The 15086-nt window shown below is 45.7% G+C and overlaps 1 protein-coding gene across 1 annotated transcript in view; it reads left to right on the top strand.

The window, feature by feature from the left end:
• KLHL6 (kelch like family member 6) overlaps positions 1 to 15086 on the top strand; it is a 732992-nt gene that overhangs the window by 522808 nt on the left and 195098 nt on the right. The window lies entirely within an intron of this gene.

Genomic DNA, 15086 nt, shown 5'->3' with positions numbered 1-15086 from the left:
TCTTCTTTCTCTCCGCAGACATGCGTTCTCCATCCATGGCCTTGAGATATGTAAAAAATTCCTCCTTCCATCTTGTCCATGGAATGGGTGGATCACCCTTAGATTGTAAAAATTTTGATGGTGGATCAAATTGCATGTTAAAATTAAATGTTAAAGTAACTGTCTGTAAATATCACTAAAAGAAGTGAAGAGACAAAAAAATAAGAAAAAAAATACCAAAAGTATCCACTAGATGGCAGTCTAATGAAGGAGTACAAACTTCCACTGAAGATTCCACAAAAAAAAATCAGGATAACTTGGAATATAAAAACAGTTTGGAGCCAAGTAGTAACAATTAAGCCACAGAAATAATCATCCCAAAATGGTATTGACAATGAAAATGTCAAGTTTATGTCAATAAAAGTTATTCCTAAAATAAATATTAATAGGAGCACACGCAATAAGAAATAGCGTGTCAAACAGTACCTTTAGCCTTTCAGTTCGAGCAAAAATGATTTAAATGGGCTTGCTCGGTGAGACTGAAGTGATCCTTCGTGTAAAACTCACTCGGTAATTTGGTTGCTATGGCAACACACACAGCAGGCTTGCGTGAAGGACAGAGGCTTGAGAAGCAATGCGCAGGGAAACGCGATGACTCACAGAGGCTGGTTTCCAGTGACCAATCAGGAGCAGCAGGCACAGGGCGAAGCCAATTGGTCCAAGCGTCGAAGTATGCTGACGTAGGACAGCTGCAGTTGACGTTGGGTAGTAGCCGTTTTCACGAAGAAAAAGAGGAAAACACGAAGAAATTCACAAACAGCTGAAAATACAGCGCATCTTCACCGGATTTGCTGGAAAACCAGTAGAAAACACTCCGCTTCTCTCCTGAAGCAGATGGGACGACCTTGAGATAAATAACATGGATTCTTAAAATTTCTGCTCCTGTGCTTCGAAGAGATGTGGCAGAAAAATAGATGAGAGTCCCTTCGTCGCCAGTGTAAAAAAGTAAGAGGCTCCTTTGTATAAAAATAGTAATTTATTTAAGGTTGGATGGAAGGAAGCACAGCACATCCAATAGGTAAAAGATACAGGGAGATAATACAGTTGGGAAAGAATCTGGAACCAAGGATGTAAGATGCATACACGCATCATACATTCCAGGTTCCAGCACAATGAGGTAAGGCAGTGTAAATAAACAAGCAGAGGAAAGGCAAGGATGCAACAGTTGCCTGTGCAACTGCTCACTCATCTGTTCTTCTTCATTGTCTTTATACTGCATAGCAGCTTGCATTATCGAGATACCCCTTTCTCTCTTATTTTTCTTTGCTAATTTAATTTCCTTTTGTTTGGCCTCCTTACGCCACAGGCGGAAAGAGTCAAACATTGCCGGCCGGGCTTTCTTCTTAAAAAGTTTAACTTCGAGATTATCTAGGATTTCCGTATATCAAAACTACCATATTGGGGCCATTTTAAAACACCGTCCTTTCTGGTGTATTTGATCCACACTTCATTGTATGTCATCGGGCCTACTCCATGTTTTACATATAATTCATAGGTTGGAGTTCCAATCGGAGGAACCGGACACAAGTCCTCCAATCGGGAGTCCCTATTATTACAACCAAGACAAAACAAATTTCCAAGTCTGCTAAGACCAGGCATCTTTGCTCTCTAGTCTAGCTTCAAACTTCAAAGGATTATCGAATACGATATTTCTCGTGAATACACGAGTCCTTCGGCTTTGGCGCTTGAAAGTTCCAAATCCAAGCGGTCCCACAAAGGGGCCACCAAACAAACTAAGGACTGGGAGACGCTCCACTTATACTTAACTGAGGTATCAATGACGTCACCAGAAGACTCGTCTAACGTTTCGCTCTACCAAACATCAATGGGTCCAAATCAGGGCAATAGTCAGGGCAGCAGTCCTTCGTAGCTGTCGGGACGCGGGGAACCTCGCAGCAAAGACCTTCGGAACCACGTCGACATACAGGGGTCGCTGAAGTGGCTGGCCGTCCTCCAGAATTTTCACACGAAGCTCCTCACGAACATCTGGCTTGGACCGGTACCGCTGATACCGCCCCACGTTGGGCGCCAACTGAGGTACTGGGTTTTTCAGAACCGGTACTGATCCGGTAACCCAGCGGTGTCAGGGCAACACCCAAAGACCTCGAGTACTTTCCTGATTCAGACCACAGAAACACAAGTCTTCTAGGTGAAGTCAAAGATCGAATTTATTGGCTGCAACCAAGTAACAGGCGTCCTAGAAGTACAACAACACGGTGTGTATATTCTCAGGAGACTGCTCGTTTTTACAGAGCCTGCCTTCTCTTTTTATACACGATATTACACTTCAGGCAAAAATTCTTGGTTTTACAATTCGACCATAAACATATTTTCACAATAAAGAAAAAGCAAAGTTATGATGGAGAAGTGTGGCTCAATGCTTAGAGCGGCAGACCTTGATGCAGAACGCTGGCCAGGGACCAGGGTTCGATTCCCACCTCGGCGGGTTTCGGGCTTAAATTCCTCTGACCGGATATTCTCGCCTCAGTGCCGATTCTAAGCATGGGTCCCATGCTGCAACTCTGGGCAATAGCTTGCTTAGTCTCCACAAAGGCCCCCTGATACACAAGGGATGCCTGGTTTCACCATGGGATGCCCAGGAGTGGACACCCCACAAGGAAAAGCCAGGAGGGGTTCCCTTGTGGTAGGAGTACAAGCGCCGGGATGCCTCCGGGTCACTGTTCGCGCTATACAAATACGCCACATTTACATTACATGATGGCAAGCCCATATTTTTGTTTGTCCAGTTCGTGATAGATTACCCAGCCAGGCCCAGAACTTCCATCAGATATCGATGAAACCCCAATAATATCGGGCACCTCCTCCTTGTAAAACTAGCCATAAAGAAAAAACAGGGACAGGTGTGTGTATGATAAAGCGTGGTTTGTATGTGGTAATTGGTTTATGACATGTTGTGCCTTGATGCTAATCTTGCTCGGCCACTGGGTTGGGGACTGCCCAAACAGGTTTGGCTGGAGGCAGTGAAGGCAGTTCGCCCAGGTCACAGGGGAGTCAGGAAAGGTGGACGTGTCCTTTCAGCTCGAATTCGGCCTGGGTCAATTGACTATGTAAGGGCAACCACAAGATGGATGCCGCTCACAAAATGGAACCCGAGGGTTCAACACAGGAAGTGCGATTTAGGGGTGTTCCCGTCACTCAATCGTGACGCAAATGAACAGTTATAATGTCCTATTCATTACCGGTCTGCCGATACCAAATTCGTCATGATGTGGTGATATTTTCCGACACGAGTGTTGGAGCCTCGGTACCATATAATGGCAGGGTCCAAAATTCTCAGAACCACAGAAGCTGTGCTCAATACCAAAGAGCCGGGTAAAAACTGTCTACTGGGAGTCTACCTTGGTGAAAAATGTAACAAAACCGGTGAGCACTCTGACAAGGAAATTTCTGAATTTTAAACCCCTCCCGTTGCTAGAGGAAACCATTGATGAAATTGTTCCACCCTCTGGATGTAAATTTTTCCTCCAATTTAGGAATAAGTCCCTTCCTACCAAATTGTTTTGTAATAAGTGGCGTTTTAATGTTCCTTCCGATGACAAGTGCCCAGCTTGTAAAGAAAGCCACAAATCCTTAGTGCATTTGTAATTTGACTATAAGACCCAGAGGGGTAAGTGGATAATTACCTTGCGTAGGCTTATTGACCCTGGCCACTACCTTGATATATTGAGAACTTTATCCACAGATACTCGCAGAGCAATAGTTTTCAGTTTGGCCAAATATTGGCAAGCTTTATTGATCATACGCTCAAAATTGATTGTATGAAATCTTTTTATTTGTATATATGTAGGATTTGTATCTGTTTTACAGCTTTTATCCATCTTAACTTGCCTTTTCTGTTGTCCCTGTACTTTTAAGATGTTTGTGATCGAAATAGAGGCTTTTTGAAGATGATGAAAAGGTGTTATAACCTTTCACTAGTAATTGTTTCACGTAAATATGTGAAATAGGTTTTATGGTGTCAACATGGGTATATTTGTACGTGTGCCATCATTTTTTCCCACCCATCTACCAATTTGGCACATAAGAAAATTGTAATTAATTTGGCTTGGGCCTCAATGGAATCACACATGATTATTGGGGTTGGTTGAGATCTGTCTCTCAATAGAAATTAACTCTGTTGTTGGTAGATCTGTGTCTCCCAGTACAAATTGGAAGATCTCTCTCAGCCCAGTAAGGCATTCTCTCGATTCCTCGAATCACAACGGCTAGGGCAGTCAACCTCGAATCTGGGGAACCAGGTTAGAGTTTCGGCAACGACACTCAACATACTGTGATTCTGGGCAAATTACTTAATCTCCCTGTGCCTAACAAAAACGAATTTGTCCTTACGTAGCGCAACTGGTGCTCATTTAAAGCACTCTGATACCTTCAGGTCAAGTTTGTGTTATATAAAACTTCAAGAAAAAAAATGTAAGGGGTCAGTTGTAAACTGGCATGGCGAATATGGAAACAGATTTGCATAATAAAGTTTAGTAGTTTCCAGTCCGGATTTTGTCTAGTATGTACATGCAACCTCATAAAAGAAAAAACTGTTAAGAAATAAACATATGGTGTGCTTGTTGAATATGGTCATTAAGGCCTGGAATGTGCATGAGTGATAGAGTATGCTAAGATTTATAGTTCCGTGAAAGTAACCAGAACTGAACATGTGCGTGCCAACAATACGGTGAATTACTACAGTCATCAACAAATATGGGAATCAACTAGGAAGGATCAGAAGCCTGGGAACTTACAACATGTCCAGTTACTATGCCTTCTTTACTGTCCACATTGCCTCAAGCTTCATCCCACGCTCATATTCCCTGTCCTCCTCCAGAGATACTGAATTCAGTAAACAATGGGAAAGAAGACACAGAACAAGAGCATGGGTTAGGGTGGAAAGTAAGATTATTTCACAAAGGAAGAAAGAATGGATGTACAACTAAAAGAGATTAACTGGTCAAGAATAATGATGTAGGATGGAAGGAGGGAATTAGTATAATAGAAATATAGAGGGACGCGCTGGACCTATGGAAAGGTTGAATCAAAAGTAGAAAATAAACATTGGTCAATAGAAATGAGGGGACCATGCATCCCAATAATTTATTTTACTCTACAGTATGTTTTTTATATTGTTCCAGCTTTCCATCAAGTTCCCAGATATGGGGTGTGTATCTAAGATGGCAAAATGGCGGTCACTCTTTTGTGAGCTCTGCAGAAGCTTTGCTTTTATCTGGCATACTTCCAGAGGGCCGCAATGAACCTGTGGTGGCTCACCCTAAAAAAATAACCCTCATCCAAAACTGGTCCGGAGCTGAAAATGCCCTACCAGTGCCTCCAGCAACCATGACTCAATGAATTGTGAGTGTACCTTGCAGCAGGTGAAACCAGTAGGCTGGGAACTGGAGCACAGAGTTTCTGTCATTAGCGGTTAGCTCCGCTCCCCCTAAGCCTCAGTACTGGTGGAGGCTGCTGCTGCCCGCAGAGCCCCACCAGTAATCCTGAGAGGGACTGCATAGCCCTGGACTAATGCCCCCAGAGGCACAGACGAGGGGATGGGAAGCAGCCGTTGGAATGACTAGTGTCCCTCCTCTGTCCTCATACTCTTCTTTTGATGGTGTAGGGATGGATACGAGCTGGGCTAATCCCCGACACCAGAAGATGCGGCGGAGGCCCTGCCAAGACAGTGCTGAGCTGCTCCAAGTGCAACGATATAGGAGTAGCATGGGGGGAAATAGTACTAAATTGTAACACCAGCGTAACAACTGTATCCTAGTGTTTGCCCTTTGTGACGGCAGGCTTGACAGGGTCCAGAACTTTCCCTGCAACAGTGCACACGTCTGACCTTTCCCCATAACTAGGCTGTGGCAACAAGACCAAGTGCCCTTGTGAGGTCACAAGACAACTGACTTACCCCTCACATGGTTGGCACTGATTCCTGCGGGGGGAGGGTTGTGCAGCTTGATGGCTGGGAGCACCACAGATGAGAGTGACACAGCAACAACCGATCTGTTGGCCTTAATAACTGGAGGTGAGACAGAGCCTCAAATGTAACAATGCCCGCCCAACCTGGGGAAGTTCGGCTCCTGTGGTTAAGTAGCCTATTGTTTCACATTATGTCAAAGAATTAAAACACTGGAGCCGAGGTCTCGCAGGGGCAAATTGACAAATATACAAGGCTTAACATAGCCCCAATGGCAGACTGCCCCTGGCTACAGCACCTTCCTCCCTAGACATGTCAAATTCTATCATAGAGGTGATACAGGGCTCCAGGTTCTCACTGGCTGGGAGAATAAATTAGGAGAAAGTGGATATCTCACTCTTACACCAAGATCTGTGCAACTCGTTAGCACCGGTCACTAAGGCCAAAATCGCATCTCCGAAGCTGAAGATTCACTTTCTAACTCACAGACTACAGTTTCTAACCTTCAGTTCACAACCTGGAGATGCAGGCAGAAGATGCAGAGGAGTGCTCCTGGAGCGATAACATCCGGATGGAGGGAGTTACAGAGAGGGCACAAGGGTCGCCTCCCACCACATTTGTGACAACATGTCTGTAGACTTTGCTTCAGAGGGAGGAACTGTCCTCTTGCTTTGACATAGAAGGGGCACATAAATCTCTGATACCAAAACCGCCTCCAGAGATTCTCTTGTACAACGACATTGCTCGCTTATTCAACTTTGCAGCCTGCGACGTTATAATTCAAACCTCTCGAAAACGAGAAACCCTGCTTTGTATCTCAACTAAAGTAATGGTCTTCCCAGGCTTCACGCTTAAAGTTCAACAACAAAGACGCACCTTTCTGGAAGTCAAACAAAAACTGGGAGGTCCCCAAATCCAATGTATATTACTTTCCCCATCAAGACTGAAAGTTATTCACCAAAACAAGACATTCGTCTTTATATCCCGGACATGGGAAACAAACGGCACTAAGTGTTCTGAGCCACGTGTTCCGGAAGCCCGCAAGCATAACCACGCTTGTCCGAACAACGCATTTGCCTTAACCATACATATGCGTGCTTAGGGCAAATGCGCTCTACTGTTCAGGATGGGCAGGGAATTGAAACAGAAACAGGAGTGTCGGAACGGTAAGCGGACATGGACAAATAAGTGGAGCTGGGTCTGGGGGTTGCTTTCGGGGGGGGGGTCGCAGGCAAGTTTTTAGGGTTCAGGTCAGGGTCGTTATGGGGTGTCAGTGGCAAGTTTTTAGGGCTCAGGGAGGGGGAGAAGGTCAGATTCCTTTTAAGGAGGGGGCATCTTTTTAGGCATCAGGGCAGGAGTAGGGGGTTGGGGTAGCTTTAAGGGCTGGGTTTTGGGGATGTTTAAGGATTTGGGGCATTGTTAGGGCTCAGGTTGGGGGTTCGAAATTTAGGGCAGGGGGTAGGTAGGAGGTTTGTAATTTAAGGCAAGGGGCAGGTAGGGGTTTTGTAATTTAGGGCTTAATGCGGGGCGATGGGGGTCGGAGTAGTGGCAAACTTAGAAATGCATACACCCATACCATTCATGCCATTACCAAGAATTTGCGTGGTAAAGGAATGCATGGTTAAGTCGCATTCGTGGTTCCGGCTGCGTGGTAGAACATGCATGGTTGAGCCTTGCATGCCTCTATCATACAACCCTTAGAGACTGCCTGGGAATGGCTAGAAGAAAGACATGACCATAGGCAAGCAGTACAGTGCCCGCCTTTGCATCAAGAAGATCATGGGAAACATCAAGGATGGAAGCATCTTCCGTGAAGATCCCGCCACACATGGAGGCACTACCATTCAGCTGAAGGATATGGCACCAGCCCCAGACATCACAGTTCCACGTGCCTGGATCCTGAACCCCTGAAAGAAGCCCTCCCTCCCCCACTGTAGTGGAAGGGACACAAACTTCCTCTTAACCTCAGACTCCTAACTTTGGATACGCTGATTTCAACAACGCAGCAGAGTGACATTCTATAGCCCGCGAAGGACTCAGCTTCCTTTTGTTATTGTGGGGATAAGCTTTGGGTATTCACATGAGTTATGGTACACAGGAACAAAATTGGGGTGAGATTGCCTGGTTGGCGACAGTTCCTAGTTTATTCTGCCACAGATACTTCATTTTCTTGAGGTATGGGGTGGTGGAAGGGTTGTTGATTTCTTCGTCTGGAACGTTTTTCTTTTAACACCATGGGCATATTACACATGGCTGCGCCAGCGCTAGTTGGCGCTGTGTGCCAGAGTATGCGCCCGATCGCATTACAGAGAATCTGTTTGTAATGCGTGATGTTGACAAAGACTCGAGCTCTGTGTTTATGTGCATTTGCGTCTGTGCTCATATTGTATTAACGCACAGACGCAAATGCGCATAAACACAAACATACTCTGGCACACAGCGACAACTAGCACCGGCGCAGCCATGTGTAATTCGGCCCCCTATGTGCACCCCGGCCATACATCATCCAACATTGGCACGACTGTATATGGGCATTGTGCGTGTACCCCTTGGATGGCCCACACAGACATGCACCTGCCCACATGACTTATCCACACAGCAGCTATGAGGCATGTGGTGTCCGTCCCTTGACTAGGAATGTTAATGGTATGTTGGATTCCGTCAATAGGGGTGCAGTGCTGAATACAACCAAATGCTACAAAGCAGTCATAGTCCTCCTCCAGTAAAGACATTTGGCAGGCAATAGGTGTCCGGCCCATGCCCTCATGGGCTAATCCCAAGTGTTTCATGCAGACTACATTAGAGGCTCTCAGGGGGATAGCCACCCTAATCCTAAACCTCTGGTGGTGTGAAGAAGGGTGGACGCTCTGGTTAAGGGCCTATATGAGGCCTGGGTGTCTCTGACAGAATCACATATATTTCAAAAGAAGGGAGGAGAGAGGACACTGTTTACCACTCAGGATGGTGGAAGGTCCAGTAGCAGCTTAGTGTCCGTACAAAGTACTGGAGATACAAAAAAGGGGGGTTGCTGCACTGTTCCTGTAGAGAGATAGGGAAGTAGGGGAAGTTTTACCTGGCGTGACCAAGGGTGTTCCAATGATACCCTGGGGCATCCATTATGTTGGATGTAGTTGCCTCACACACCCAGAAGGGTGTCATGCTTCATCATTGGCGGTTGCTCCTCGTCGGGGAGGCGGTGCAACCCCGACGGGCTCACCTCAAAGAGGGGCTCTTTGGCGGAGATCTTTTTATCCAACAGCCTTATGGTGAGGTGGGGGTATGTGGGCAGGGTGGTGTACTCCTGTGGTAAGATAATTAAAATGTAGCAAGGGGTACCGGAATTGACTTTATTCTGGGGGTCCCCTGGCTGCAATTAAAAGGTGAGGCTAGCTTGCTAGGTGTCAACGGGTTAGGTCGAGTGACCCTAGAAGAGGCTAGAAGTGAATGTGGTCGACATGTTTCTCGCTAAGGGTTAATCACCCGCGATTCTTCAGGACCTTAAGAAAGTGAAAAGTAATAATAACAACAACATGCTAGTGTCATATGTGTTGTGTTTGTTACCTCTGTGGATTCTCCTATGCCTACTGGTCATACACTAATAGCCACATGAGGGATCGGCGGGACAGTACATCAGGGATGAGCCCACAGGGTGTGGCTCCAGTCTCCTGTGTCCGTGTGTTGTGACCTACCCATTACCGCCGAGCTCGAGCTCGGCGGTAATGGGTAGGTCACAACACACGGACACAGGAGACTGGAGCCACACCCTGTGGGCTCATCCCTGATGTACTGTCCCGCCGATCCCTCATGTGGCTATTAGTGTATGACCAGTAGGCATAGGAGAATCCACAGAGGTAACAAACACAACACATATGACACTAGCATGTTGTTGTTATTATTACTTTTCACTTTCTTAAGGTCCTGAAGAATCGCGGGTGATTAACCCTTAGCGAGAAACATGTCGACCACATTCACTTCTAGCCTCTTCTAGGGTCACTCGACCTAACCCGTTGACACCTAGCAAGCTAGCCTCACCTTTTAATTGCAGCCAGGGGACCCCCAGAATAAAGTCAATTCCGGTACCCCTTGCTACATTTTAATTATCTTACCACAGGAGTACACCACCCTGCCCACATACCCCCACCTCACCATAAGGCTGTTGGATAAAAAGATCTCCGCCAAAGAGCCCCTCTTTGAGGTGAGCCCGTCGGGGGTTGCACCGCCTCCCCGACGAGGAGCAACCGCCAATGATGAAGCATGACACCCTTCTGGGTGTGTGAGGCAACTACATCCAACATAATGGATGCCCCAGGGTATCATTGGAACACCCTTGGTCACGCCAGGTAAAACTTCCCCTACTTCCCTATCTCTCTACAGGAACAGTGCAGCAACCCCCCTTTTTTGTATCTGACAGAATCACCCCATATGCTGACTATATTTTGGTATTCTTGGATGACCCACAAGACTCTGATCCCCGAGTCCTCCAGATTCTCAGCATTGTCCGAATATTCTCAGGACTCACAATGAACAAGGCTAAATCCTGAATATATTCAATGTTGCCTCTCTACTGCTCTTTGCTGGGCAGCCAAACTACAGGACCTGAGAAATGGGCTCCCATATCTAGGGGTGTACGTTACAGGGGAACCCCCCCCTTGCCTTGACAGGCAACATTCAACTCCAGGGGGACGTCTTAAATAAAGACCTGAAATTTTGGACAATACTACCACTACCAGTATATTTTATGGGGCGATCGACCATCTAAAAAATGTTAGCTCTCCCCCTCTCCAGACTGTTCTACTAGCTGCAGAACTACTCATTTACCATACCACAGAACATGTTTAGGAAGTTAGTCTCTCTTATCTCTCTACAGCACTCGTTGTTTAGGGGGGTGCTCTCCAATGACCTGCCACCACTACGTCCGTAGCACTCCAGACTTGGTTAGACACTCACAAAGTCTTTGGCTGGAAGGGACGCCTAGCAAACAAAAAAAACACTGCACTGTGGGACCATGATGCTGCAGGTTTCCAACCTACAGCGATTCAAATCATGTGACATTTCCAAGTTGGGGGATGTTATGGTAGGCAACATGATCAAATACTTTTTGGACCTCTGAACAGAATTCGACCTCCACTGTTTGCAAATTTATAGATACTTACAGCTCTGACATGCTCTTACTCTTTATGAGGTAGAGTTACCAGAGTGCAGCACATTGAAGGCTAAGATCCTACTAAATAAACCGACCAAACACAAAATTTCTCAAGTGTACTGCCCACTGGTGAATAATTTACCAGACCATTTTTCTTACCTACAAATGGCCTAGGAGGTGGATTTGGGACAACTGTCTGAGAAAGACTGGAGGGAGGTCTTGGCTTCACCTTGTGAATCGGTCATAACCTCCAAGTTTAGATTTATACTATCAAAATACCTCCACAGGATGAACTACACACAAGACAGGATGTGGAAAATGGGGGCCATTGCCTCGCCATATTGTTTAAGATTCACTGCAGAAAAGGGAGACTCTCTGCACATAGTTTGGGGATCTGAAAAATGTAAACCATTCTGGGAGGAAGTGATGAATAGCCTAGCGCGTGTGTTGAGCTGGACCCTTTCTGAGACCTGAAACTGACATTCCTCCACATTACAGAGGAGATAGACAAACATAGATATAAGGTTGTATAAGACTCGCACCGGGACGTAGATGAAAAAATCCGGAACTACTCACAACGTTGGGGGTGAGGGGAAGGGAGACTAATGTGTAATACAGTTGAATTGTCATGCGTAGTAGGGTCGCAGTGGGAGACTGTTAAACCTGTCAGGCTATGGGTGGTCAACCCCCAAACTTTTTGCCTCTGTTTTGCTGAACTTGTTTTGTTTGCCTTAACACCTTAGCTGCTATGGAACGTCCAGCTCCAGTGCTGAACGTTCCATTGCGCAGGTGCAGCTGGAACGTCCAACGGCCGACGGCAGCACTTCCGAGGTAGTGGTGCCGTCGGCCGTTGGACTGGGCGCAGCACTTATGAGGTTAAGACTCTGTGCACTTCACCACTATCAAGTGCTAAAGTGTCGGTGCGCTCTCTCTTCAAACATAGTTATATTGCCTTGTACCCAACTCCCATATTTAATTTATTTATAGGTCCATTGTAGACTTGTATACCATATATCCAGGGCCTGTAAATGAAATGCTACCAGTGGGACCACAGTACTTAAGGTGCCACCCACTTAAGTAGCACTTTAAAATATGTCCCAGACCTGCCACTGCAGCCTGGATGCAGTTTTGAACAGCCATATCGAATTAGCAGTAAAAAACCCTTGTCAAGCCTTAAACTTCCCTTTTACTACACATGTCATCCCTACGAAGGTAGCTCATAGGGCAGTGTGCTGTGTAATTAAAGGTTGGACATGTACTTCTGAGTTTTACATGTCGTCATAGTGAAAAATAACTAAATTTCTTTTTCACTACTATGAGGCCTACCCCTCCTATAGGATAACATTGAGGATTCCATATTACATTTAATAAGCTGCATTTTCCAAATAGGAGCCGGTAGCTAGTTCATGCTTGGTGTAGTTGCAATTGTAATGAAAATCCCTATTTAAAGGGTCTTTGATTACAATTTTTAAAATGTCAATTTTAGAAAGTTGCCATTTTTCTTCCCTTAGCCCTTTTGTGTCAGTAGCCTGGCCTGGGTCACATGACTCGGTGTACCGGAGAGTTAGACTTTGTGAATTCCTCCAAGACAGTCTAACCTTTAAGGGGATTAGGTGTGCCTGAATGGGCCATTTGCTGACACAGCCCCACTTGCAGCTGAATAACCTGTGCTCTGCCTTCACACAAAGGGCCTAAAAAACTCACATTGTCACTGCAGCCAGCTTGAAGCCACGGTAGTGGAGCCTGGAAATTTCATGCAATTCAAAGCCAACGTCTAGAAGCTTCACCCACCTTCCAGAAGGAGGGCACCAGGGTATAAAAAAAGGAGACTTCAGACACCAACTCTTAAGTACACTTCTGTACCTGTGGATACTCTGCCTGGAAGAAGAATAGCTGTGCTACTGGAAGGATGCCACTCCTGTTGACTGTTGCTCTGAAGGACTGATGCCCTGCCGGATTGCTGCCTTGTTGTCCTTCTGCTCTGCTACCTTCTGCCTTGGTTCAAGGATTGAATCTTCAACTGTTCAAGGACCTTCAGAGTGACTCACATGGGCTAGTTAGCTTGCCTCCTGGTCAGAGCCACAGGGACACAAAAGGGTTGCTCCATCTTGAGCCCACACCTGGGCCAAGGCTGAGTGAGTCCTGACCCTTCCAGTGGTGCACCTCCAGTCCTGGACCCTTGGAAGTAGTGCTGAAGGTGCCCAGATAGTCAAAATCCAGAAGTGGGGACTTAAAATGGTTTTGTCTAAAAACTGCTCTGAGAACCAGGAGGAGACCTGGATCAAACTGCTCGCCTATCCGCCCCAGGTGCCTCACGGGTCAGATTGATTTTGGGCTTCTCCTGCTATAGTCTTCTCCTCAGCAGTAAATCCTTTTCTACAGTCCTTCGCCAAAGGGGTATCTGACCTTGTGGAATTGCGTTTGGCTACAGCCCACGGTCTCATCCCTCTGGAGAGTTTTGACTTCCATTCCAGAGACTAAGTCCGAACGTAGAAATCTTCACTGCAGGCTTGATCCAAGGTTATCCGACGATGACACTCCCTCCGTCGACACGCTCTTGAGCCTTGCCCCATTGATCTCTACCTTCGCAGAACATTTTGCACAGAAATCTTTCAAAGTCTGAAGGAAAGTGCTGACTAGGCCCAATCCACTTCTTGCATCCGAACCGCGCGTCATCACAGTAATCCATATTTTTCGACTTTGACCCGTTCTTGCAGTACTAGATGTCCGCGGTGGCGCTTTGATCTTTTAGGCACTCGTTTTAACTACATACTTGAAAAATTCACAGGTCCGGTTCTAATGAGTGGTTTTTTGTAGTTCTGGTGTCAATTAAAAAAAAATGTACTTTACTTTTGTAAACTGCTTTGGGATTTTTCATGTGTTGTGTTTTCACTTTATTACTGTTTGTGTGCTGCATTAATACTTTACAGATTGCCTCGAAGTTTAACCTGACTTCTTTTTGTCCGACGCCACCCAGGGTTAGGCGCAGGTTCATTTAATGACTTTATGTGGTTCATCAGGCAAGGTATTGTGGCTGTTGCTTGACCCCAGTCAACCAAAAACTAATTTCTCACAGAGACCTTTCTGGCAATGATTAGCTGTACATCATTACCTCTTGCTATTTCTGTAGTCAAGTGCTTCTTTTTCCTTTTTCTTTTTCTGGTTGTTCAACATACCATTTGTTGTACGAGAGTAAGAAAATCAATAACATTTTTATATTTAAAAAAAGTTCCCAGAGACAGAGCTACCCCTCCACTATATTGTCAGATGTGGTTCCCCGAGCACCTTATTCCTTCTCTCCCTACGCATTCAGTGTTCATTAATTGTATCCAATTCCATCTACAACTGTCTCTGGTAATGTGCTCCCCTATTCAAATGTGATTGATGTTTTTCACACCCTTTCCCATGTGTTTCATGGTATTGCTTCCCTCCCAGATAATATTCCTTGCTGTTTTTTCATCCCCAACTACAGTGTTCCATGATGTTGTCCCATGCCTTTCACCATATTTCCAAATGCTATGCTAACACTTCCACAATATTCCCTGATATTGTACTGCTCATAATGTTGTGCGACCTTGTTGCCAAGCTTTCCAATGAGTCGTACCTTAGTTTTGCTCCCTGAGGAGCCTATCAAAACCCTATTTCCTGACATTGTTATCCCTTTTCTGCCAGTGTTCCATAATAATGTAGCTGAGCCTTTGGTTACCTGGCATGGTGATGTAACGTCAGTAAGGTTCTTCTTTATGCCCATCCTTACCTTCTGGAATCTATTTGCCTAAGAAAAAGTTATTATCATCCATCCAAGGACACTCAAGGGATGAGGACCATTTAAGTTCACCATCATTATTCTCCACATCTTCCCCACATCAGATAAAGATGCTCAACTCCTAGTGATCGAGTTCCATTATAAAAACTGTATGAAGCCATTAACTCTGGCCTATTGAGATAATGCATGAGAAAATGACTATGCACATCGGATGT

The sequence above is a fragment of the Lissotriton vulgaris genome, chromosome 11 (assembly GCF_964263255.1).
Source record: "Lissotriton vulgaris chromosome 11, aLisVul1.2, whole genome shotgun sequence".
Lineage (NCBI taxonomy): Eukaryota > Metazoa > Chordata > Amphibia > Caudata > Salamandridae > Lissotriton > Lissotriton vulgaris.
The sequence above is the reverse complement of the archived record's forward strand: the minus strand, read 5'-3'. Positions and strand labels throughout refer to the sequence as shown.